Below are 4,784 nucleotides of genomic sequence, written 5' to 3' on the forward strand. Positions count from 1 at the left end.
TGTATCAGCGTAACCTACTCACAATTGCCTAGCCGGATCTTCTTTGTTCTCCCTAGTTTGTCTAAGCCTGTGATAACTAACTATGATAAAATCTTGCCTATAATAAAGCCAGTCTCATCAAAGTTATAGATATCTTCGTCCACGATACCATACTTTGCCTTTATATTCTAAACTAGCTTAAACTAGCCCTTAATAAGCGCTAGGTCTTCGCAGAGAGCTCGCTGGTGATCGTATGGACGGCTCTAGCGCGTACGCAGCTCAGGATTGCGCTAGACAAACCTATCAACCCAGTTCTTGCCCACCTCCTTCCCGCCACGCTCTCAGAGCAGTCTGTTGGCCATATCTCGCACGTCGTCTTTCCCACAGGGTAGTCCTCGCTCAGCCTTGACTATTACACGCATAGTAATAGCCTCCTCTTCTAGTTTTGTTAGGCGCCTTGCTAGTGGCTCCCAATCGCTTCAAGGGCGCTGTCCAGCTTGTCGACGCTAGATTGTTGTTCGTGGGACGCTATAGGCGGCAGCAGCGCGTCGTTCACTCTAAATTTGTTTAAAATCAAGATTAGTAATAGCAAGAAATAGATCTGCTTTAGTATAAGTTTTTAACGCGTTGCGTTGTTAAGACATTACGCGTTGTTGTTGCAAAGGTGGGATATCATAGGGAAGTGGCCCACATACTGGGGTGGCCCGCTTACTGGTGAAACACGTTAGCCTTTTCCAAACTTATCTAAGCTAATTTCAGCTATACTAACTTCTCTATAAGATATTTAAGTTAATACTATATTAGCTTGTCTTTGTAAAAAAATCAAAACCTTTAAATTAAAAGTTATTACTTTAGCTATATTTTAAGCTAGTTCCAAAATTGCTACTAAAGGTTAATGAATGAAAAAGATTCAATTACAATGTAGTAGCTAGCTAAAGTTAACTCTTACTGATCTAAATACTTTCGGTATAAATAAAGTAGTAAGTAGTAAAATATTCATAGTCTAGTTTTAGTAGTATTGATATAGCTTATACTAGGCTAAATTAAGCTAGATTAAGGTGGGTCAAAGTAGACTAGCCTTTAATAGCTTTTTTTATCTTCCAAGAAATTCTTGGAACTTTTATAGTTTATAATTATAGCTTTATCCATATAATTTTTTCTTCTTTTTTTTGGTTATCTTATTGAGTTTCTTTTAAGTATTATAAGTAGCGTATAGTAGCTTGTATTCAGCTTAGTAGAGCTAGATTAGCCTAATTTAGTCCAGACTAAGCTTAGTTAGCTTATTTACTAGTATTAAACGCCTAGCCCTTTTATAAGTGCTTATATTTAACATATAAAGTATAACGTATTGCATTATTAAACGGGCCACATCACCAAGTGTGCTACTTTTTCTTAGCATTATAAACTTTATATATAAGAACTTAGATTACTCTACACTAGCAATAAACGCTTTGTATAACTTACTTATATCTAAAAGAGAATTTTCTATTATGTCTTTCTAGCACGTATAAGAGTTATAGCCTATCTTCCTATAGGTTCTATAGTGCTATTAACCTAGTAGGGCCCTTTCTTAACTACCCTTACCATGTGCCTTCTTTAATGTTATACAACTAGCAGAACTACTTTTAGCTACCTATAATGCCTCTACACCAAATTCTAGTGTCTAACCTATCTAAATTTGCTTTTTTTGCGCCCTTAGCGCTTTGCTACTACTACTACTCACTCTTTAAGCTCTCTTACGTAGGCCTTTATAAGCATAATTTTATATAGTATCTTCTTAGCCTCTTTAATAAGCTTTAAAAAGCCTTCTTATATAGTATTTAGCATTTATATAAAAGACTCCTTCATAAGCTTTAATTATAACCTAAATTTATACAAATTACTTAGTGTTCTTAACGTTTAGGGTCTTTCTAGCTAGTTAAGCTTCTTATAGTAGAGTATAAAGGCATATATTAAGGTAATCAATAACTCTCTACGCTTTAATAGGGACTAGCCTTGTAAGGGGCTCGACCCCGGAGGGTAGTCTTAAGCTCGGGAGCACGATCGGACAGGCCAAGGTAACAAGATTGTATTCGATAGAGAGCTAAGCTCTCGGCTACGTAGCTATCTATATACAATGCTGGTTGCTAGGGTAACAATCGGGCCGGGCAGGTGGAGTAAACGAGGTCGTAGACGAGTATGGGAGGCGAAGGGCGTTTAGCCCGTTACAAGCCTTACTACTTTAGAGCCATTCTTATAGTTATTAGATGTAAATACGTTAAGAAACACGTCTTAAAAGGCTAGAAGAAAGCGCTTCTTATTAATATACTAGATATAGTAGCGTACTAAGTCTTATATATATTAAAAGCACTTCTACTTATAAGATAAAAAGTAGATGTTATTAAGTAGCTAAAGTATATACAATAAATAAGTAGGCATATAGATAGGCAGAATCTTTTATATAGGGTAGTAATTCATAAATTCTTAGTTAAGGTAGCTCTTATAGCTATGAAGGATAAGTAGCCTATATAACCCTACCTAACGCGTCTTTATATGCTTATTAAAGTGCTTTAACTACGCGAGACTAAGCTTATTGTTTGTCTAGCTGTTCTCTAATAGTAAAAGCTTCTAGTTGTATAGTATATCTGCTTCTTTGTACTATGCAGAGATGTGGACGCGTCCTTTATAGATAACAAATAGCGGGGTAGTGTATCCTACAGCGTAAATGCTCTAGATAACTATAACCTACTCGCGATTGCCTAGCTGCGTGAGAGTAGGCCTTATATAACGCTCTACGCCTATGACTACCTTTATTAAGCTAATTACGCCTATCTAAAAGCTAGTTTTATTAGAGTTATAGATATTAATTAAATAAACTCTATACTTCTTAACTATCTTTTGTACAAGCTTAAACTACGCGTTGATAATCTCTAGATTCTCTTATTAAGTTCTTTAATAATTCTTTACTTAGCTGAAGGCTATTCTAAGCTTGTCTATATAAGTAATAAACTACTCTGCTTAGCATTTACTTAATAGCTCGCTATCTTATTCGCGTAGTAGTTTCTCTACTATATTTACTACTTTATATAGATAGAAGGCAAATCCTTGCGAGTCTAGTTTAAGAATATATTATATAATAGTTTGCTCTTTATAATTAGTTAGCTTTTAGCAATTTAGCTATGTTGTAGGTTGAAAGGTAATTCTTTAAAGCCGCTAAGAGATCTACTGATAATAGACGTTATAGGCTGCCACAGCGCGTTAAATGATCTTAAACTAGCCTATATAATAGACATAAATAGCTAGATTAAGCCTACTTTCTTACTAAGTTGATATCGTGTTCTATTATTAGGGCATTATCTTTTATACGTGAAGTTCGTGATGCTAAGAAAAAGTAGCACACTCGGTAATGTGGTCTGCTTAGTGATGGAATACGTTAAGCGTAGTCTTTATAGCTTACATACGACTTTTTTAAGTTTTCAATATTTGCTTTTATTTTTTCTATACTATGAAAGCTATTTTACTTTTTAGTTAACTTGATTTAAAATATCTTATATAAAATTAGCTACTAGCTCTTATGTATGATTTGCTTTTTTATAGATTTTCTAGGTAAAAAGATATTTCTATATATCATACTGAGTATTTATATATAGTTTAGTATTTCTTTTTTATAGTATAGGTTATTACTATATTTGCTTAACTAGTATCATAATTATTCTTATAAGTGCTTCATTTTTTGTTCTTTATAGTATAGATTTAGTAGTGATATATAGAGTACTAAATAAACGCTTTTCAGGCTAAGTAGGTCTACTTTGAATGGGGTGGTTCACAAGTGAGTCGCTAACCCAAGCGAGTCGCTAACGCCCCACTAGCCCATCAACTTTATCACTATGATGCGTGATATTTTAACAACGCAACTATCTATCGATATATTTTAAATCTAATCTTTAACTTACTCTTTTTAATGTCTAGTTGCAACGTGTTTAAAGTATAAACTATGCTACTACTATCTATAACATGCTATAAAGAACTTCATCTAATTAACGCGGTAAAAAACGCCCTTAACGCAACTATAAGCTACAATTAAAGCGTCTAGCTAAGCTAGAAGAGGAGGCTATAGTTAAGCATATTCTTACAGAGTCTACGCAAGAATTTACGCCTATAAAACTTAATATTCAAGTATTGGCTAAGAAACTATTAGAAAAGCGTAGTAGTACCCCTATTAGTAAAAACTAAGTTAATAACTTTATTAAGTAGACTCCTAAGCTGTATACGCGCTAGAGCCATTTCTATAATTACTAGTAAGCCGCCTATAAGGATCTAGTAGCTATCTAGCGCTAGTTTAATTTAGTCTAGGCGATGAGGTGAGAATAGGGTATTATAGATAAGAATATCTATAACCTAAATAAGACTAGCTTTATAATAGGCAAGATTTTATTATAGTTAGTTATCATAGTATTAAAAGGATATAAGAAAAAGATGTAGATATAGCTAGGCAACTATAAGTAAGTTACTATAATCTAAGGCGTAGGCGCGTTAGGCTACTAAATACTACCTTTTGTTGTCTTTGTTAGTAAGGTGCTTATTAATATCTAGTTTAAGAATTTACTTACTAACGTGTTTTACAAGCGAGCGCCGCGTACAAGCGAGCGCCGCACCCCACCAAACCTGCGCACCTCTATAAGCCTGTAGTTCTACTATAATATAGTAGTTTTACTGTATATTAATATAATAGATTAAGCAGTACCTAGAGTATCTTTCTTGCACGTACGCGAGTTGTGGCCAGTTTCTCTACACCTACTGCAGCGCGCCAAAGCCTGGCGGCTGAC

This window comes from Exserohilum turcica, assembly GCF_000359705.1.
Source record: "Exserohilum turcica Et28A unplaced genomic scaffold SETTUscaffold_16, whole genome shotgun sequence".
Taxonomy (NCBI): domain Eukaryota; kingdom Fungi; phylum Ascomycota; class Dothideomycetes; order Pleosporales; family Pleosporaceae; genus Exserohilum; species Exserohilum turcicum.